Genomic DNA, 23,388 nt, shown 5'->3' with positions numbered 1-23,388 from the left:
ATGGTGCTTTCCATTTGGGCTATGTCAGTGCCCCTACTTTGTTGGAAGATTTAGAACACTTGGTTCAAGCAGTAAAGAACATCGTTCCAAATGCCAAAGTAATTTTTTCTGGAATACTACCTAGGGCAATATGGGACAATAGTTCAGTTTTTTGTCCTCAGCAAAACAATGCTAGGTGTGTAATCAACCGAGGCATGTGAGCCTTATGCTTAGAGCCAGTATGTTCTTCTGTAATAATGAGAATATTGATTCCAGTAATGCTGTTTATTTTAAAGAAGATGGCATTTCCTTATCTTTTATGGGAAATGCCATGCTGTTTTGGAATGTAAGGGTTGCTTTGGAGAAGGTTATGTTAAGATTTTAGGAGTAAAGTAAGAAAAGAAAATACAAAATAACAGGTGTCTGTCAAGCATCTGCAAAAAAAAACAAAAAAAAGGCTCTTTTCAGAGCCAACCTCAAAGGGGAAATGGGGCACACTATTTAAATTTACATTCACCAGGCTCAGATTTTTGATATGTCCGCGGACATGGCGGTAGTCCGCAGACATTGAAATCACTAGCTAGGGGTTCAGTATGTTCTATGTTACATGTATTTAAAGTCAGGGTTATTATGGTTAAGTTGTGCTACTAAAAACCTATGAAATTCTGTAAAAAAACTTTGTTAAAGGGACGTTATGGTTCAGTTTTGCTACTAAAAACCTATGAAATTCAGTAAAAAACTTTGTTAACGGGACGTTATGGTTAAGTTGCGCTACTAAAAACCTATGAAATTCAGTGAAAAAACTTTGTTAAAGGGACGTTATGGTTCAAAGTAAAACCCCTGAAATTCGGCAGTTATGTAAGATAAGCAACCATAACTCGCGCCACTGTGCACTTCTAACACTAACACCCAGGACAAAGATGACATCACAAATGTCATTGATGACATCACATGTGCATTTACTTTTCATGAAAACTCTGTACAAGGGATTCTTATAATGCTGACCAAAAACTGTCAGGGATCATTGGGATAAATATCATGAGCTAATTAGTGCATTAAGCAATGCATTGATATAAATAGCATTCTATTGTGAAGTTCTATCCAGTATACTAAGCTACTCATGCAGAAACATAGGCAGTGTGTGCAGCATACATGATGAAGGTGCCATATTCATAATCTTGCCATGTTGAATAGTGAAATGATAACTGCTTTCTTATTAGAGTTTTGCGTACTGTGAAACATGTAATAAGTAGATAATAAAACCCACTTAATACATAATTATTACAGACAAAACACAAAGTGACAACAACACATACAAATATGAGTATATACAGGGACAGTGAAGTAAACAAAAAAGCAGAAGTAGTAGCAGAAAGAGTTCATAACCTAACTGATTGTCTTTATGCAGAGAAACTATTGCTCTATTTCAAAGCTGCTACTTACCATATGTATGTGTATCACATGATGTGACTGCTCCCAAAGGAAAGGAGAGTGTCATGATGCCCGCACCCAGGGAGCCGGCTCAGGCCCTGCGTCCCCGAAAGCGGACATCGAATCCCCGGGGAAGGTCCCAGCAACCCCTTAAAGGGGCCCTTTGGACAGCGTCCTGGCGCCTATGGCGCCAGGCTCATAGAAAACGTCAGTCCTGGCGCCATAGGTGCCAGGCTCATTATGAAAGTGTTTGGGTGCACTTACCTGATGCAGACCATGCTGCAGAACCCCGGCCTCCTTGAGGCCTGAAAGGAACTACTTTACCTCTGGGACTCATTTACCACCCGGGCGTGGTCGGGGAAGGAAACATACCTGATTGGAGGAAGGACACATTCTAGGAACTTCTTCCAAGGCTATTTAAACCACACCCGATCAGCCACACGTGCTTCGCGTTGTTCTGCATCTAGCAGCTGGACGCTCACCGTGTCTGCTCCTGCATCTTGACTTCTGCCACACCTGCCAGCATCCTGAATCACCTGCAAAGGAAGGGAACAAGAGAACAGAAGAAGGAAAAGGCCTCACCTGCTAAATCTGCATCCCAGAGACATTTCGCCGACAATCCTGAAAAGGAAGACATTTATTTTTAAAAGCACATCGCATTGATCGCTGCAGCGCTGCATTCTACTCACCTTTACAGGGTGCCTCCATGTTCAGCAGCGACCATCCGGATTCGCAGTCGCGCCCCTGCGCCTAGGGAGAAAAAGACAAGAACAAAGGTGAGAGAAAGAAGGGAAAAGGGAAGCTAAAACTCCATGTCAAGACTTACCTGTTGGGTCATTCCCTTTTCATTTCGGGTCCGCGCCGCATCCAGGCATTTTCGGACACCGGCCCCTAAGGGGAAAAAGACATCAGCGTTAATGAGTGAATGAAAAGACATTACCAAAACACTCATTAAAGACTTACCTGATTTCCACAAGGATTTCACCGCTCACCTCGGGTCGGTGCCTGTTCCCCGGCATTCTGTACCCCGGCCCCTATGGGGAAAAAGACACTAGCATTAGAACATTAATGCATGGACACAAGGGGAACCACTTATAGAAAAACTTACCTGGAAGCCAAGCAAGTTTGGTTCTCACCCATCCGAAAATCCAGTGACGTAACTGGATACCAACGCGCCCCTGCATCAGAAGCAGGATGGAGAGCTCGTTCTTCCAGACCCTAAGGTGAGACGCTACGGGGAAGCACAGAAGGGTTTTGAGGAGGGTGAGAGGGGTAAGTGGGAGGCCGATTGCATTACCCCGCAGACAGTTAACCCCCTATTCTCACCTACAGAAGGATACTTCTGCGAGTCAGACAAGCCAGATCTGGGGCCCGGTCCAGTCCGTCTTCCGAACCCTGCGCATCACCTTAGACGAGGTCACAGCAGCGCGAACCAGGCCAGCGCCCCCGTGGGAGTCAGGTGAGCGTTACAGAACGCAAAGCCTTCCTACAAATTCCCACCTAGGCGCTATGGAAACTTCTGAGACTGATCAGTTGGCCCAATTACTGGGGGAATTACAGGCCGAAGTACATGCCGCTCGTCAAGAGACTAATGCCCTCAAGAGGGAATTAATAATATCAAAGGAAAGAACTGATGACCTGGCCAGACAGCTTTTTCAAAGTCAAGCTGAACAAACTCCTCTACCCTGTTCCGGAGGGAACCCCGCTCCTGTGGTTCCCAGTAACCCTGTGCAGATTAATCTACCTGGAAACATGCCGCTGGCCCCACCTGAACGCTTTGCTGGGGACCCCAAACGATTCGCTGTATTCATGAATCAGTGTCGTTTGCACTTCCTATGCAGACCTGGGGCCTTCCCTAATGATCAGACCCAAGTAGGCTTTGTATTGTCATATCTCAGCGGCTGCGCTGCCGATTGGTCAGTTCCACTGGTTACTCCAGATGACCCGATTCTCCGTGATTTTCAAGGATTTCAAGCAAGCATGGAAAGGTTATTTGCTCGACACTCTCAGGGGCAGGCTCTGGATGACGAACTTCTATCCCTGCGACAGGGCAATCAGGACCTCCTATCCTATATTGCAACCTTTAATAGACTAATTGTGGAAACGGGATGGCCAGAGGATAAAAGAGTCACGTTATTTTATCGAGGTCTACGCGGAGAACTTAAAGATGTCTTGGCCCAAGTTGTAAATCCGCCCCAAGAATGCACAGAATATATAGACTTAGTGGTCCAATTGGATCACAGACTTAAAAACAGAAAAACAGATCGGTCCAGGTTTGAGACCCGGGTGTTGGTCAAGACCCACGCTAACCCCAAGGGAGTTGATGTCTCTGAGCCTATGCAAATTGGAGAGGTTAAAGAACCCTTAACTCAAAAGGAACGTGAAAGGAGGGAGCAGTTAAAATGATGTCTTTATTGTGGGAACTCTGGACACTTTCTACGAGATTACCCGGCAAAACCGCCCTGAAAAGCGGTAGGAGCCGCTGATAAAAACCATGAAGACTCTGTTTCGGGAAACAACTCAGCCCGACAAGCGTAGGGGTCCGCTTGCCGAGCTTGAAAACTAACTCTCAGACCACGCATTTCATTGTGCCAATGGTTCTCGTAGATTCAGAAAAGCCTAAGCGGTTGCATGCAATAAAGGCATACATCGATAGTGGGGCTATTGGAAACTATGTGGATCGTGAATTGGTCTCTAGGATTAACCTCCCTCTCCATCCTAAAACCAGCAAAGATGTCATCACCACAGTCGATGGAACTGAAATTGCCTCTGGACCGGTAACACATTCCACTACTGAGGTGACTCTTATTTTTCCTGACGGCCATCGGGAGGCAGTTGTGTTTGATGTAATCAAGGCTTCACAGTTTGAGGTTATTCTTGGAATTCCTTGGTTAGAGACACATAATCCTCGAATTGATTGGCGAGCTAAGAGAATAACCTTCCCGGATTGTGCACAAACCTGCTACCCAGAAAACCTGAAGATTAATCTAGCATCTGTAACCTCTGCCTCCATGCAATTACCTCCGGAATACCAGGACTTTCAGGACGTCTTCCAAAAGGAACAGACCAACACGTTACCTCCTCACCGATCGTACGATTGCCAAATCGATCTGGTGCCCGGTGCACAACCCCCGTGTAGCAGGATTTATGCCCTTACCGAACCTGAGAACCTGCATTTGAGACAATATTTGGATCAATACCTCGCCAATGGTTTTATTCGCCCGTCAAAGTCCCCAGCATCCTCGGCTTTGTTCTTCGTGCCTAAAAAAGAAGGCGACCTTAGAACTTGTATCGATTACCGCGCATTGAACCAGATAACGGTTAAAAACCGTTATCCTCTGCCTCTGATTCCTGAACTCCTTGACCAGGTGAAGGACGCTTGCATATACACCAAGTTAGATCTCCGGGGGGCATATCATCTGGTGCGAGTAAAAGAAGGCGACGAATGGAAAACAGCCTTCCGTACAAAATATGGATTATTCGAATACCAGGTAATGCCTTTCGGGTTGTGCAATGCACCTGCTGTCTTCCAATTCTTCATGAATGATGTCCTTCGGGAACTCATCGATGTTTGTGTTGTCGTCTATATCGATGACATTCTAGTGTACTCCTCTTCGGAATCTGATCACAGAAAACACGTTAGGGCAGTTCTGGAAAAACTGCGCCAACACAAACTATTTGCTAAACTGGAGAAATGTGTTTTCCATACTACAGAAGTTGAGTTTCTCGGTTTCATCCTGACACCCAAAGGAGTCCGAATGGACTCAAGAAAAGTGGATGCCATCCTCAAATGGCCATCACCTAGTTCTGTAAAAGGAGTTCAAAGCATGCTCGGCTTTGCCAATTTCTATCGCAAGTTTTTCCCGGAATTTTCACGCATAGTACAACCCATTACTGCACTCTTGAGGAAAAATAAACATTTTGAATGGTCTGAAGAAGCCGAGCAGGCCTTCCAGGATTTAAAAGCTAAGTTTACCTCCGCACCTATATTGAAACACCCACGTCCAGATCTCCCGTATGTCGTCGAAACTGACGCATCCAGCCTAGCCATGGGAGCAGTTCTGTCTCAAAGAGATCCTGAAACCAACGAACTGCATCCCGTAGCATTTTGGTCCAGAAAATTCTCGCCACCAGAGATTAATTACGCAATCACTGACAAAGAACTGTTAGCCATAAAGTCCGCTTTTAAAGCCTGGCGGCATTACCTGCTTGGCGCTCGACTTACCATCACGGTGATCACTGATCACCGGAATTTACAGTATTTGAAAACCGCCAAGGCTCAGTCATCACGGCAGCTCCGATGGGCTTTGTTTTTTGCTGAATTTGATTTCGTGATTACCTATCGACCTGGCTGCAAGAACGGCAAAGCAGATGCCTTATCCCAAATTGGAATGGGAGAATCTGATACAAACTCAGAACCAGTACCAATAATTCCCGTACAGAGAATTCTAGGCATGACTTTGTTACAGACGCTTGAAGACATTCAAGTCAGAGTGAAACAACTCCTGGACCCTACAGGCCTACAGGATTGGATACAAAAGGGATCAGACTTTACCATAGATAATGGTTTACCTTATTACCAAGGACGCTTATTCCTGCCGCACAAGGATTTACACGAACTAGTTATTTCAGGTTATCATGATACATTAATAGAGGGACACCCCGGTATTGCCAAGACAATGGAAAAGGCGAAAAGACAATTCTGGTGGCCCTCTTGGCGAAAAGATGTTAAATCTTTTGTGATGTCCTGTGGTGTTTGCGCCCAAAATAAAGGTCAAAAGAAAAGACCAGCCGGTCTCCTTCAACCTCTAGACATACCGCCAGCACCCTGGCACACCCTATCAATGGATTTTATTACAGACTTGCCTCCTTGTTCGGGATACAATACCATTCTGGTAATTGTGGATTTGTTTTCCAAAATGGCCCACTTCATTCCTTTGAAAGGTTTACCTTCAGCTTCTGTCCTAGCCAAAGAATTCCTCGAAAATATTGTTTGGCTACATGGATTCCCATCTATACTAATCTCTGACCGGGGAAGCCAATTCATTTCCCACTTCTGGCGCAAATGTTGTCAAATGGCACAAATCGACGTAAGATTATCGACCAGTCACCACCCTCAGACCGATGGTCCGACCGAGAGGACAAATCAGACCCTTGAGCAGTACTTACAGTGTATGTTACAGCAATCTGAAAGCAACTGGAAAGACATTCTTTGGATAGCTGAATACGCATATAATAATTCGGTACACTCTGGAACTGGCCATAGTCCTTTTTATACCTTGTTTGGACATCACCCTCGTACCTCAAACCTCGACTCACCTCAGTAGAACATCTGCATTCTACCATTACCCGAGCCTTCAAAGAGGCAACCACGCATTTACAACAAGCCAAGAGAAAATACAAGGAGAATGCTGACCTACATCGGAGTGAAGCACCTCCGTATCAGATTGGGGATCAAGTGTGGTTAGCTACCAGACATTTACCGCTCAAAGGGCCTCGAACATTTAACCCAAAATATCTGGGACCTTATTCTATTACGGCAATAATTAACCCAGTAGCAGTTAAACTTGATTTACCAGCTAATATGCGAATTCACCCTGTATTTCATGTGTCACTTCTGAAACCAGTGGTACCCGGAACCCGACTACTCAAACCTCCAGAACCTATTCAAATAGATGGGGAACCCGAATTCGAAGTGAAGAACATTTTAGATTCAAAAATGTTTAGGTCAAAGCTTTTCTACCTAATTGATTGGAAGGGGTACGGACCTCAGGAGAGGTCGTGGGAACCCAGTGACCATGTGCATGCACCTCGATTAGTCAGGAAATTCCACCGACTCTTCCCAAACAAACCAAAACCCCCAGAGGGAACAACCTTGGGAGGGGCCTTGGGGGAGAGTGCTGTCACAATGCCCGCTCCCGGGGAGCCGGCTCAGGCCCTGCGTCCCCGAACGCGGACATCAAATCCCCGGGGAAGGTCCCAGCAACCCCTTATAGGGGCCCTTTGGACAGCGTCCTGGCGCCTATGGCGCCAGGCTCATAGAAAACGTCAGTCCTGGCGCCATAAGCGCCAGGCTCATTATGAAAGTGTTTGGGTGCACTTACCTGATGCAGACCATGCTGCAGAACCCCGGCCTCCTTGAGGCCTGAAAGGAACTACTTTACCTGTGGGACTCATTTACCACCCGGGCGTGGTCGGGGAAGGATACATACCTGATTGGAGGAAGGACACATTCTAGGAACTTCTTCCAAGGCTATTTAAACCAGACCCGATCAGCCACACGTGCTTCGCGTTGTTCTGCATCTAGCAGCTGGACGCTCACCATGTCTGCTCCTGCATCTTGACTTCTGCCACACCTGCCAGCATCCTGAATCACCTGCAAAGGAAGGGAACAAGAGAACAGAAGAAGGAAAAGGCCTCACCTGCTAAATCTGCATCCCAGAGACATTTCGCCGACAATCCTGAAAAGGAAGACATTTATTTTTAAAAGCACATCGCATCGATCGCTGCAGCGCTGCATTCTACTCACCTTTACAGGGCGCCTCCATGTTCAGCAGCGACCATCCGGATTCGCAGTCGCGCCCCCGCGCCTAGGGAGAAAAAGACAAGAACAAAGGTGAGAGAAAGAAGGGAAAAGGGAAGCTAAAACTCCATGTCAAGACTTACCTGTTGGGTCATTCCCTTTTCATTTCGGGTCCGTGCCGCATCCAGGCATTTTCGGACCCCGGCCCCTAAGGGGAAAAAGACATCAGCGTTAATGAGTGAATGAAAAGACATTACCAAAACACTCATTAAAGACTTACCTGATTTCCACAAGGATTTCACCGCTCACCTCGGGTCAGTGCCTGTTCCCCGGCATTCCGTACCCCGGCCCCTATGGGGAAAAAGACACTAGCATTAGAACATTAATGCATGGACACAAGGTGAACCACTTATAGAAAAACTTACCTGGAACCCAAGCAAGTTTGGTTCTCACCCATCCGAAAATCCAGTGATGTAACTGGATACCAACGCGCCCCTGCATCAGAAGCAGGATGGAGAGCTCGTCCTTCCAGACCCTAAGGTGAGACGCTACCGGGAAGCACAGAAGGGTTTTGAGGAGGGTGAGAGGGGTAAGTGGGAGGCCGATTGCATTACCCCGCAGACAGTTAACCCCCTATTCTCACCTACTGAAGGATACTTCTGCGAGTCAGACAAGCCAGATCTGGGGCCTGGTCCAGTCAGTCTTCCGAACCCTGCGCATCACCTTAGACGAGGTCACAGCAGCGCGAACCAGGCCAGCGCCCCCGTGGGAGTCAGGTGAGCGTTACAGAGAGTGAGTACAATGCATACAAATATGAGCATATACAGGGAAGATAGAGTAAAAAAATAAAACTATGAGAAAGTGCTGATAACCCTAATGATTATCTTCATGCACAGAAAGGATTGCTCTCTTTCAAGCCTGTGTCTTCCGCTATGTATATGTTTCATATGATGTGACTTGACCCTAAGTCTACAAATATTGTACCTTTTCAATTTTTACTTCCTGACTGTTACTGAAGAAAACTATGTGGCCTAGATATGTCAGTAAAGTGAAAAAAGGGAGAGCCAGACATGTGATGTCATCAGTGATGTCATCTTTGATGTCCTGGGTGTTAGTGTTAGCAGTGCACGGTGGCGCGAGTTATGGTTACTTATCTTACCATAACTGCCGAATTTCAGGGGTTTTTCGGTTTTACTTTGAACCATAACGTCCCTTTAACAAAGTTTTTTCACTGATATATATATATATATATATATATGGGGCAGCAATCACCTAACGGTGACAATGAAATTCAGAATATAAGTCAAGCAATTGAATTCACTTATAATGATGCAGCATAGAAAACAGAAAAAAGAACAGATTTGGTTTGTGAACAGAAAGCGTTTAAGTAAGAGTTAACCCTGCAAAGTACTGAAGTACCAATGAGCAAATCTACACAAATGTGAGTTCAGGTGTTCAGGAATGAAAGACAAGGTCTAGAGTTTATAGGCAATCTTCCCTCCCCCAACAAGAGAGAAAACAGTTTTTGGCAAAGGACACTTTTAAACTGACAATTGAAAATTGCTTTGTGAAATACTGCAAAATGGTAAAAAATGCTTAAATGGAGAAACATTCTAACCGAAGCAACTCTAAACAAGTCCTAACACACATGAGCTATAATATAAACAACAATACACACTTGAGTTCAGGAGGGGATGGAAGAAGCACTTTGTAATGGGCAAAAGACACATATAACTTTGGCTAAAATTGTAAATTTGCAGCAAACTTTTAGTGTGCAACATTGGAGAAAATTGGGTCAAATATACTGTTCCGCAATATTTAGTTGTGGGTGTAGCTAAGGGTCTTAGGTATCCATGACAGTTAAAATTCCATTTCTGTCTTTAAAACTGAAGAGGTTATAGAGGTTTTAGTGAGAGATGTTTTTGCACAATAGGCGCGAAAATGAAAACAGAAATTCGGTTTTAAAAATAACAGCCAAGCTGAATCAGAATTATTCTTTTAAGTTCTGGAGGTTTGCAATTGGGTCAAGATAGCAATAGTTCAGCAATGCTTCCTCTGGATTCTGCAAAGAAATCTGGATCTTCAAAGAATTCTGGATTCAGCTACAAGATGAAGAGTTCTGGAATCAAGGTGCTGCATGTAAATCTGGATGGGTTCTGGAAGCAGTGTGTCTTTTGTGTAGTGAAACTCCTATATTTATATATTACAAAGTTTATGGTGTGGGCAGAACTTCAAAAACGCCCCCCATGTCTGTGAGTGGCTACATGTATGTGTTTTGTCCTGGTAGGCAGTCCGAACAGAGCTGTCATCTATATGACAGGATTTAGGAACTTCCATCTTGATTTTTACCAAAAACATAACTTTTGCACAAATGTACATTTCTAAACATTATGTACCCTAATAAAAATGGACACATATATTTTATATTTGATTGTCTACATTCACATTCACTCCCCATCCTTGTGCAAGCTGTCTTGGTCATTCTATGGATTTTTATCAATTTCAACTATAACAGTTTGGATTAATCATTTCTAATTCGGTACATCTCTGGCGCTGATCAGTGGATCATGTAAATACAATTTAAGGTTTGCAACATTGATCGTTCTGCTACAATAAGACATTTTTCATAACTTTGGTTCCATAAATCATACAAGTTTCATCAATGTCTTCAAATCACAAGGCTGAAATTAGTTTAATGTCTACCAATTTTCAGATTTATTCCTCGTTAGGTTGCTCAGTTAAAGAGTTCTAAACTTTAATCAAACATAACGATTTGACATCAAAGTCCTCCTTTGTTACCCCCCCCTTCTCAGGTAGCAGCTGTCCAGTCTTTTGATCAGGTGGGGTGTGTTCCCTTCCTGGAGGGGGAAGTTCCTGCCCCTCCCAGCAGAAGTCAATGCTCAGCCTGTCATTTGTTCTTTGGCTCAGCCCCAGATGAAAGTCTACTGAGGTCCCATTCTACTGCTTGTTGTCATTATGCGGGAACCATTAGCATCACTTAAGCCTTCCTGTAGCAAGGAAGTGTCAAGCTGAGATGTCAACTTTCCCAGGCCAGGCACTATCAGATCAGAATTAAATAGTTGATTAGCTCCACACTGCGTTCCTGTAAAATTCACCTACAATCTTTTATTTAAAAGATATAAAATGAACAGAGTTTATAATGGATTTTGACATTTTAAAAGGAATTAAGCCCTTCACAGAAAAATGCTTTAAACAGGTGGATTTTTCACTTCCACAGGAAAAAGAAAACACCTTTAAGCTGGGTTTGACAGCCAATTTCCTTAGGCAGCTTTCAAGCAGTGATGCCTGGATTCTTCTGACTGCCTGGAGAATCCATGACTTCAGCACGCTTTCCTTTTGATAATTCTCTGGGAAAATGATTGAATTTTTAAAGGCATTATCGGATTTTGCCCTTCTGTGGCCTTGTTTCAGGTGCCAGGTGACACATGGCAGATGACAGATGACAGCAGTGATTCCTGTTTTTACACCAACTTTGCCTGTGTGTGTGGCAGGGTGTGCAGCTCTTTTGTGGTTTATGAACGATGCACACTTTTTCAGATTTTAGTGCGCACGGGGCTTATTGCCTCAATTTTTGGCAGTTTTCTTTCACCATTGGCAAACGGATGCAGTATGGCGCATTGGCGTGGATAAAAATATTCCACAGTACTTGAAGTGGGTGAGTGCACAGCACGTCCCTGACCCAGGTCGAGGAGCAACGCAGAGTTCGGCGTGGGACAGGGCACCCTCAACGTTGCCATCCCTGGGCCCACTGCAGCTGATAAAGATAGTGGGGATGCGGGGGACCAGCGGGGACGTGACAGGATGGTCGGTCCCTCTAATACCTGCTAATGAAGGGAGAGCCTGCCCGCCCCCTCCCCCACCGCCTCCTGCAGCTCTGGGTCCAGCACCGGAAACTAAGCATTGCAGTCTTCACCCAGGAGATGGACTGATTTAGATGCCATGGCCCACCCTGGGTGGGGAACAGGAGAGGTACCCCCCCACACTCTTCATGACGCACCATCTGGGAGCTGCAGCACAGGACGCTGTTTACCCATCACCAAAACTACAGAAAGGATTGGGCTCCCCCTCCTCCTAAAAGAACCCCTGTTAAACTACTGCCTGGAGGGGAAACTTCCAAGAACATCAGGGGAGTGCCTGAGGATGCCCTCCCATTGAGCCACAGTAGCTGGGCAATAAGACACAGTACGAAGGACAAGTGGGAAGAGAGCTGTAGAAAGGAGGAATTAAAGCTTTTGCTGTAAACCACGAGGTGGAGGACTTTCTTTGTGGGTACCTATAGGGGCTTTACTTAGGTCGTGACTGGAGGTGTCACAGAACCAATTTTCCTCAGCCTTCGAGGGCGCAATGGGATAATACTTGGGGTCAAAACCTCTACAGCGAGCCTGAGCCAGGGGAAGATATCTGCTGACTTTATGATACTGCGAGGTCCAGGTGTCTCCCAGTGCATGTTCCCTTACAAGTGCACGCCGTTATAGGAAGGTCAGTGATTATCACCCCGCCAGGACATGACCTGCTCCATTTGACTGTGCCTTTCGTATCTGTACATGAGGCAAGCCGGGAAACCACCACTGCGCTCGCACAGCCACATGTAGTCGGCACATCTAGCTTTCACTGCTATAATACAACAAGGAATCTGCACACTGCATGTCGCTTGACCTAGGCTGCCCAGGTGTTACCTAGAAGGTCATGTGTTGACCTACTGAAGGAAAACATATGATAAAGGGACTGCCAGGCTAGGGTCTAACCACAGAGACAGAGTCATCAAGTTTGGATTCACGCAAGGGCGTCTCCCTTCTTGGAACTTGGTGTGGTGAGGTCAAGCTTACAGGGTGGAGCCAACAGGGGTGCAACAGCTGAAGCCAGAGAGAGGTGTGGGCCCCTTATCCAGGAATGTGTGCCTGCCTCCCAAGGGAGACTGAAGGACCCAGGAAACTGAGAGATTTGTCCTAGCCACAACAGCCAAGCGCAATTTGCCAACCCTGCGGGGAACTGGGACGTAGAAGCACAATGTACTGGGGGCATCACCTACGGGCACCCGCAGCCTCCGGAAGGGGATATCCCATGGAAGAACCCGAGGGGGACACCAGTGGGAAGTGTATGGAAGCAAGGAAGAAGTTGGCGGCCTATAAGTATACTTCAAGTGGCATGGGAGCTCAGTTTACAGCGCTGTCCACCATGGCCACCACACCAGAGGAGTCTGCGGCAACCAAGAAGAATGTTGCCACATTAATGGAGCAAATAAGAAATATGAGGGCAGACATTGGGAGCAGGGTAGATAGAATCACCCAACAAATAGACAAAATCGAGGAAAGACTTGAGATAGTTGAGCACATTAAATCCTCTCTCGACATTCTAGAGACACAAATGGACATGCGGTTCACTGAGAGATTTGTCCTAGCCACAGCAGTCAAGCGCAATTTGCCAACCCCGCAGGGAACTGGGACGTAGAAGCACAAGGTACTGGGGGCATCACTTACGAGCACCGGCAGCCTACTGAAGGGGATATCCCATGGAAGGACATGAGGGGGACAACAGTGGGAGGTGTATGCAAGCAAGGAAGAAGTTGGCGGCCTATAAGTATACTTCAAGTTGCATGGGAGCTCGGTTTACAGCGCTGTCCACCATGGCCACCACACCAGAGGAGTCTGCGGCAACCAAGAAGAATGTTGCCACATTAATGGAGCAAATAAGAAATATGAGGGCAGACATTGGGAGCAGGGTAGATAGAATCACCCAACAAATAGACAAAATCGAGGAAAGACTTTAGATAGTTGAGCACATTAAATCCTCTCTCGACATTCTAGAGACACAAATGGACATGCTTTTCACTGAAATGGAGAGATGCGAGGAAGAGGTCAGAATGATGATGGATGATCTTGAAAATCGGGAGAGGTGGAAAAACCTCAGACTATTTGGTATCCCAGATCGAGAGGGGGAGACGGAACTCGATCTAAAGAGAGCGTTACATGAGGTTACAAAACTGGTCTTCGAAGACGACACCATAGATGTACTCAAGATTGAAAGGATTCACCGGGCGGGCAGGGCTATGGGAAGTCCGAGGTCAGTGCTCGCCAAGTTCCACAACTACACCAATAAAGTGAACATTCTTGAGAAAGCAAGGCGGAGAGGCCCAGTCACATACGCCACATCATGTGTGATGATCTTTCGAGACCTGTCCTCCTTGACTTTAACGAAGCAGAGAATGTGCTTCCCCCTGACTAAATGGCTGAATGAGAAGGGAGTTAGGCCCAGATGGGGGTTCTCCTTCTCCATTTCCTTTGAATTGGAGCGCCAGAAATATAGGTTGACGATGGAGGAAGACATTCTGAAAGTCACCGGAGAGTTACTTGGAGAAGCTGACACTTCGGAGAATCAAGGAGACAAGGTGACAAATGACAGGCAGTGGTTGATCAAGGGACCTAGGAGACAATGGATTCCGGGATCCAGGAAATATAGAAAGTTGAAGACCTTGCCCACGGCCAACCCCTGACTCAGATGGGAGGCCATCTGGGACATATACTTGGGCCAGAGCATCCCCCATCAGGGTGAAACTTGGTGATATATGATTAGGTTGGTTGCCATGGCGGCCGGCTAAAGCTGTCTACAGGTGGAAGACCTTCCGGAGGAGGTAGGCCGTGACTTGATACTGGAGATTTGTGGAGGGGGTGGGCGGATTGAGGGGAAAGGGGAAATGGGGGTTTGATATTGGTGTTATGGGCGAAGGGCTCAAGGTTTATGAGGTCCTATGGGCGTGCGACCAGTGGGGAGTCGGTTCCAACTGGTGGTCCGATCTTACTCTGGTGTTGTTAACCGGGGGTAATCAGGCCCCACTGAGGGTTATTAAGGGGGTGGCTTTGTTTTTAACTTGGCAGGATACGTGTCTTCTCAAGGTGGTCTTTACCGGTTGTAGAGGGAAAGAATTATGTGTATTGGCAACCCCTAGCACTGAGGGGATTCAGGTTTGGGAAATTAGGAGGATGGCGGTAGTCCCAAGTGACAAGGGGGTTGACCTCTTGAGGGTGGGGATGCTGAATGTGAAGGGGATGAATTCACCCATGAAGAGGTCTCTGGTGGATAGGGAATTTTGTAGAGCTGGCTTCGATGTGATGTTCTCACAGGAGACAAAATATGCTAGAGGGGAAGAAAGGAGGGTTCCGGGCAGGGCATTGGGACAGGAATACTGGGGGTCATGCCCCCATAAGAAAGGCAGGAGTTGGAATCCTTTTTCATAAAGGGACAAGAATGGAGGACACAAAGGTCTGGTTGATGAAGAGGGTAGGGCTTCCCTGGTCTCTGGGTCTATAAACAAGGTGGGGTTCACATTTGCGACTATCTACTGCCCAAATCAGAGACAACAGAAGTTCCTGTTGAAAACCCTCCCAAAGATAATGCTCGATGCCTCGGGCCATATAATATTAGGCAGTGATTTCAACATGTGGGAAGATTCCAGAGCGAATAGACAAACCCAGGAGGGGTTTATGGAAGAAGTGTCAAGACCGGGGCATGGTGAGGTGTTGGGAATGTTGGAGGTTTATGGGCTACCAGACATATGGCAGTATTTGCACCCGGAGGAAAGAGGGTATACCTTCTATTCAGCGCTGCATGGCACGTTCACAAGAATTGATTATTTGTACATATCTAGGTGTCTATGGGAGGATGCACTTAGTGCTGAGATCTCCCCGGTCACTTGGTTGGACCTTGACCTGGTTCTAGTTGACCTTGATTGGCAAGGGATGGTACCCAGGGGGTCTAGATGGAGATGTAACGAGTCCCTATGGAAAGACCTGTGTTTCATGAGGAGTTGACCAAGGAGATTGCTGAATTTTTCAAAATAAACAACACAGGGAGGTTTCCAGGAGAATGGTGTGGGAAACTGGGAGGTGACATGGAGGGGGATCCTGATTAGGGAGGGGGCTCGGAAGAAGCTGGAGCGGAATTTGATTGAGAACAGGTTTCAGGCTGAAATTGCCCAGTTGGACAAGAGGGTGAGGGACACCGTTGTAGGGAAGGAGGAAAGGATCATGGAGGCGAGAGCGAAGCAGGAAGAAATGCAACTCCTCAAGGAGCGTCAGATAATTAGGAAAATGCAGTACCTGAAACAAAAGTTCTATGAAAAGGGTTATAAAGCAGATGCAATGTTGGCTGCTAGATTGAGGGGACAGCGAGCGGAATGATGGATGATGGCCATAGAGGGAGTGGGCAAAACGCAGGGCCTAGGGGAAGATGGTATCTGAGAGGTATTTGCGTCCTTCTACAAATACCTCTACAAAAAGAATACTAGTGCGGACACCACAGAAATAACACATTATTTGGAGGGGATTTGGTTGCCCAGTCTCTGCCCGGAGGTTGCAGAGGCATTGGAAGCCCCAATAACAGCCAAAGAAATAAGGAGGGCAGTTGCAAGGGTTCCTAGGGTGGAGAAAGCCTTTGACAGGGTAGAATGGGGCTTTCTCAAAGAGGTATTGGGCAAAGTGGATCTGGTCTCTAGGTTTAGACAGGGTATCATGGCAGTCTATATGTCCCTCCAGGCTTGAGTGGCTGTTAATGGTGGCTTCTCCCACTGGTTCACTCTGAGTAGGGGTACGAGACAGGTGGTGCCCTCTCTCTCCGATCCTATTTGTGCTTTCTTTAGAACCATTGGCGCAGAGAATTAGAGAGGATCCAGGTGTAGAGGGACTCACGGTGGGGGGAGGTGAATACAAGGTAGCATTATATACTGATGATATGCAATTGCACATGAAAAAAAAAATAACCTCCACACCAAGAGTAATCGGATTGATTGAATAATACAGAGACCTCTCCGGATTTAAGATTAATAGGTTGAAATCTGTTGGACAAAGATTGGAACAGGAACATACATAGGTTTTCCCCCCTGGGATTATTGGTGATGATTCAGGGGGATTAACCTACCAAGAGACCTGGAAACCTATTTCAGTCATACTTCCCTGCACTCCTATCAGGGTTTCAGTCCGATCTGGACAGGTGGGGACAATTGACCATTTTGTGGCTCGGACACCTCATTGCCCTCAAGATAGTGTGCCTAGCGAGGTTCCTCTATGCATTTCAAATGCTCCCTATTTGTGTCCCCGAAGCATTCTTCCGGGAAAGTAAAGTTGGCTATGGTAAAATTCTTGTGGCAGGGTAAGAAGCCGAGAATATCCTTTGAGGTTCTAACTCTACCGAAATACAGGGGTGGGGTGGGGTGGGGCTTAGGAATGTGAAATTGTATTACAAAGCCTTGCAACTGTGGGTCCTCATCCGACACCTTAGAATGCAGCAGGAGTATCAATGGGTAATGGATGTGGGTGCCTAGGGGCAGGCTCCCCTGCAGAATCTGCGAATACCCTATTCTGGGCACAATATGGGACCTGTGGAGAAAGGGCATCAAAATGAAGGCTGTGACGACCTGACCCTCCCCTCTGAGCCACTTGTGGGCCCTAGAAATACAGGATGTGATCCCAAACCCAGAGAAATTCCAAGTGTGGAATGAGGCAGGTCTCGAGCGTGTGGGTCAATTATGGAGAGGTGGCACCTTTGTTACTATAACGGAATTGGAGGGGGAGTTTGGCTTGGGCACCCTATCAGTCTTCTCATACCTTCCGTTGAAAGGGGCTCACACGAGAGGAAAGTGGAGGGAAAGGATACAGAGGGATCTCACCCCGTTCGAAAAGATGTTAGATAAAAGAACTTAAATGAAGGGCCTAATCTCGGTCATGTACAGGGAACTGGTTATCACAGGGAAGGGCTCCATGGAAAATCTGGGATGGAGATGGGAAAAAGACCTTGAAAGGGAGATAGACCCCGAGATATGACTGAGATTCTGTAAAGGGACCTTTCAGACATCAATTTTGAGCCAATACAAACTGCATGCCATCAAGCTCCTCCATATGTGGCAATATGGCCCTGTCAGGTTTTCGAAGATGTTTCAAATGGTGAGCCCGGAGTGTTGGCACCTATGGAGGGAAAGGGCTGACTACTGCTACATGTGGTGGGAATACCCACGAGTGAAGATGTTCTGGGATGAGGTGTTGGCTTGGATTAAGGAAATAGATGGAGTCCAGCGACTCAAAACCCCATTTCTGATCTTGTTTGGTATGGAGGAAACTGAAGCAAGGTTAGGAGGTTGGCAGCATCCCTACAGCTCGCAGCACGAGCCTGCCTGATAATGAAATTGATAAGTGCCCAGACTCCGGGTAAGAAGGACTGGATCAATGTGGCACTGAATATATGTACCATGGAAAAGATCACAGTGGCACTTCATAGGGGAGCAGCATCCCATGAGGCTATGTAGGGGAATTTATGACCAAACATTTGTATAATTAAAGCTAGGCAATGTTCATTATCAGGTTGAAGGCACCTCTTGGGGTACAGGGAGAATCAACCCCTCGGGGGACACCCCCATAAACTGGACTATGACCCAAGAACTTTGTAGAGGAGCGGGAGGCAGCCACAGACATGTATGGAACTCATTATTGCATTTCAACCCAGCACCGGACAACCAGAGAGTTCTGTTTAAGGTTTCTTTGAGTTAGAGAAGACACCATTCTCAGGGCGTAAGGGGGAGGGAAAGGGGTGGGAGAAAAGTAGGTTACCCCGTTATTGTGTTTGCAAAATGTTTGTTGACTATGAGCTGTGAAAAACTGAAATAAAATTTAAAAAAGAAAAAAAGAAAAGGCCACTCAACATCCTTGAATGATATGATATGATATGGCATTTATAACGTGCCTATACAGAAGTGTTTCAAGGTGCGACAAGGCAAAGAAGGGGGAACAGAGAGGGGACAGAGACAGCGATCTTGATAGGCCAAGTGACATTGATATTGCGCAAGTGCAGTGGAGCAGGGAGAGGAAACGTGCTAGAGGAAAGGGGAGGGGGCAGTGCTGTACATGGGATCAAAACAATAACAAGAAGTGCGGCCAGCAGGTGCAAGGGTAAGTGCAGACAGCAGGTGTCCAAAAGTGCAGGTAGGGGGACTGTAGGGTTACAGATGCAAACCCAAGTGCAAAGGTTGTCGGTAGGCAGTGCGGGTGTGCAACTGGGCGGGCAGAGACCTGGGCCCGAAATCAGAGTGTAGCCAGCTGACCAGTGCAACATCAGACAGGAAATCAGCAGGGAGAGGAAGAGAGGAAGCAGAAGCAAAGAGGAAGGTCTTGAGATGCTTCCGGAACTGGAGATGGTTCTCAAGTTTCAGAGAGGCAGGGAGGCTGTTTCAGAGGGAGGCCCAAGCAGAAGAAAGAGATCGACCACCAACTCCTTGCTTGGAGAAGCGACTGACCCTGAGAGAGATGGAGGTGGAGGAGCGTAGAGCTCGAGTAGGAAGGTATTTACAAAGAGAGAGTTGGAGGTATTGAGGACCCAGGACCCAGAAGTCCTTGTGGACAATGCAGAGGGTCTTGAACTTAATCCTTGCAGCAACTGGGAGCCAATGCAGATATTTCAGTGCTGGAGAGATACGATCCCTGGGCTTGAGGCCAAGGTCAAGTCTTGCAGTCCTGTTCTGGATGAGTTGCAGAGGGCAGAGAGTAGAAGCAGGCAGATTTAGAAAGAGGCTGTTGCAGTACTACAGCCTAGAGAGAACCAGAGCTCTAGAGACTGTGAGCTTCTGGGGGAAGGACAGGAAAGGAAGAATAACTCTGAGGAGGTGCAATTGGTAGCTTAACTTATTAGAGACGTAAGAGATGTCAGGAGAAAAGGAGAGTGTGGAGTCGAAGATGATTCCGAGGTTCTTAGCCACACAGGTGGGAGCAGAAAGTGGCCCAAGGAAGGCCGGTCAGAGAGTGACAGGAAAGGAAGGTGCAGGTGTGCTGTTGAGGAGAATCCCTGTCTTACTGGCATTAAGGCAGTACCCAAGGACCCAAGTTGGACCTAGGAGGGTCAATCAGAGAGGTACGAGGTCAGCCAGGCCAGGGCCTGATCAGTGATATGCAGGTTATCATGGAGACGATTGAGCAGGATGGCATGGATGACCATGTGAAAAGCAGAAGAGAGATTGAGTAAGATGAGGACAGAGGGGAAATTAGAATCAAGGTTAGAGAGCAGGTCTTCACGGATATTCAGGAAAGCAGTTTTCATACTCTGCCTGCTCTGAAGTCAGACTGATGTTCATGGAGACAACCAACAGATTCAGTGTGAAGATTAAGCTCGGAGATGGCCAGCTTTTCCAGGAATTTGCCCAGTAAAGGAGTGATGAAGATCAAGCGATAGTTAGCCGGCCAGGAGGAGCCAGCTGAGGGTTTCTTGAGAAGAGGGTGCAGAAGAGAGTGCTTCAGAGGGGAAGGGAAGGCTCCAGTGGTAAAGGAGTGGTTTCAGAAATCAGCCAGGACAGGAGTGAGGGTTTCAATGTGGTCCTTTTATGGTTTTGGAAGAAAAGGGAAGAACCTGTTTTGACAAGCCTTTTATAGATCAGACTTGTCTGGAAACCTTGTCAGGGGAGAACAGAGGAAAGGAAGGGAAAGAGGGAGGGTAGGTAGCCACAGGGGGACCAGAGGTATAGGAGAAAGTAGAGGGAGGAGGAGGAGAGGACGAGAGGGTGAAAAGGATGTTGTGGGTTTAGAAAAGAAATGAGAAGCCAGGGCTGTGCAGATGCCCTGGGAGAGGTCAGGAGAGGTAGAGACTGCAGCAAGATTGGCCAGCTCCTTGCAGATTTTATGATTGGCATGGTAATTTGTTTTCTCCAACAACAAGCTTGGGCGAAAAATGAGGGGACAGCCTTTGTGGCTTCTATAGACCTCTCCAACACTTTTGACAGGGTAGACCGTAAGAGGCTGTGCGAGAAACTTCATGAGTGGGGCGTGCCAGGGGGCCTGTTGAAAATATTGAAGTGTCTTCATAATTGATCCGCCATTCAGGTTAGACTCAATGAAGATGGTAACCTTTTCCGCTGCATAGAAGTACTCAAAGGCATATGACAGAGGTGCGTAGTGGCCCATTGTCTTTTTAACCTTTATGTAACAGACATCAGGGACCATCCGGGAAGCCTAGCTTGTTTACCTCCATAAATAGTGTTTTTTAGGGTCCCCCGGCTATCATATGCTGATGAATTTCTCCTTTTTGACATCACCAAAAAAGGCCTCTAGAGGCTTCTGAATTCCTTTGTTGAATGTGCTGATTTGAACAGGCTGAAGAATAATCCTACCAAGACAAAAATAATTCAGTTTACCAGAGGAAAAAGGCAAAAACTATTGGTCTGGTTTTTGGGAGAGAGTACGTTGACTTGCACAGACTACAAGCTTTACTTGGGCTTCCAGATTGCTGCACAGCCTTCATGTGGACAGGTCTGGGAGGGTCTGAACTCAAAAGCAGCTGCCCACGCTGTCCAACTCATGAAGCTGAACATTAGGTTTTGCAGATATTCTATTAAGCTAGCGGTCCGATCTACGAGGGAAAGATTATTCCCAAACTCGTTTAAGGTGCTGAGAGTTTAAGTGAGTCAGCTGTGGGTAATCTTGACATTATTGAGGAAGTGGTGTGGAGGCGTTATTTAAAGGTTCCAAACATGATCCCAATGGCAGCCATTTGTTATGAGTTGGACTTAGTCTCTCTGAAAGCACATGTGTATTGGAAAAAATGATCATTGTTCAATAACATAATAAATCCTATTGCAGACACACTGTAAGAAGTGCTGTGGATCCAACTAGCAAGGAATACTACCTAGAAAAAGTACAACAACGCTCTGAGGTTGTTTGCTATAGAGTGCAATAAGATTTTGGGGCACCTTGCACTAGATAGAGAAATGCTCTTCCTAAACCGGGACAACGTAAAAAAAACGCTCTTTGACAAAGACTGGGGACAAACCATAGATCGATTTCACAACTATTCCTCCATGTAACATCTCTCAACATAACACAAAAAAGGGGAATACTTGTGTTTATTTTATTCCAATTTACAAACAAATACTATCGTCATCTTCTAAAGTTGAGATGGAACTTATTGGCATCAAAGGAAGTGCCTGTGAGGCAAGGGCTAGTACAAGTGGATGACTCCCTGTGTAGGTTCTGTGGGATGCCTGTTAGGCAGAATCCTGTGCAGTTCCCTTGGGGAACACTGCAAAAAGATTAAGACTGCAGGAGCAGCAGTAAACACAATTGGTAGCAGTCTGCACCACCCAGATTTACCTGGTAGCTGTGGCTGAGCAGTCAGACTTCTCTCAAGAAGAGTTGAGCAGTATGCAGAGTATACACAATAGGGTCATAACACAGTAGAGAAAACAAACACTGACCAGAGCTTTGTATAAAAAGTATATAGTTATTTATTTAAGACACACTTTAGGTAATACACTAGCACTCTCAATGAAAAGTGATCTAAAACACAGTCAGGTAAGTAGACACACCTCCCTTGATAACTATCAGACAAGTCAGGGTTAAAGCACAACTATTTGTCAAGACAGAAGTGAGCGCTTAACCTAGATGGCACTCCAATAGTTTAGGTTAAAAAGGGAGAGAAAAGGCAGAGCATAAAATAAAACAGTTCCCAACACTTTTAAGAGTTCAGAGCAATGGAAGAAAGGCAGGTTATACTGTAGAGCCAAAGTTCATAGGCCAGGCCCACTTTAAATGGAGCCAAGCGAAATGTGCCCAGGATCACACGGTTTAAAGTGCACTGAAAGTCTTTGCAGAGTGTTCAAAAGAGGTTGGGGTGATTCAGAAGATATAGGTAGAAGGCCTGGAGCCAACCCAGTTTAGAAGCCAAGGATTTAAGGGTCACATTTAGCAATCTGAAGAAAGGCAGGCCAGGCAGGACACAGTACCTTAAAGAGAAATGAAGCTCCAGCGGGGCAGTTGTTCCTGGCAGTGGTTGAGGTTCGTGGTTCTGACCAGGGGAAGAGAAGAACTCATCGAGGAGGAAACGTGGAGTCGTTGCACTGCACAGGGATGAAACCAGCCGCGGAGTTCCTGATTAAAAGGTGCGGTCCTTTTATTCGCGGTCAAAAGTGGTGAGCTTGGCTATCCGGCCGCCAGGGTGCTTGGCGAGGGCGATTCGACCAAATGACATCTTTGGAAGCGAAAAAGGGCGAACTGGTTGGACTCTCCCACAGAAGATCTTCTTTTGTCGTTGGAAAAGTGGTGAGTTTGTTGCAGCAGGTCTTCACCTGTGTCGTCGGTTGCAGGTGGCTCAGATTCTTCCCTCTTTGGATTCTTAGGTCCTGTGGCGACTTCTGAAGTTCCAGTCCCAAAAACCCTGCTTTTATGCAGAAAAAACCCCCATTCATCAGCCTAGCTGTCAATCACACATGCTAAGTGGTGAGCCGGGCGGCTCACCACTGGGCCAATCAGAGTAGAGTGTGACTTGGGTTGCTAAGGCAACACAGTCCAGGGTGCCAATTCCCCCCTCCATCCTTCCTGTGAAACCCAGACAGAGTGGCACCATTTGGAGGGCTTCTGTGGAGAAGCCGGCCAAAATAGTGGAACAAAGGGCTCGACCATGGTCAGAGTTAC

The sequence above is a fragment of the Ambystoma mexicanum genome, chromosome 12 (genome assembly GCF_040938575.1).
Source record: "Ambystoma mexicanum isolate Mex_15411 chromosome 12, UKY_AmexF1_1, whole genome shotgun sequence".
Classification (NCBI taxonomy): Eukaryota; Metazoa; Chordata; class Amphibia; order Caudata; family Ambystomatidae; genus Ambystoma; species Ambystoma mexicanum.
This window is presented reverse-complemented; position numbering follows the sequence as displayed.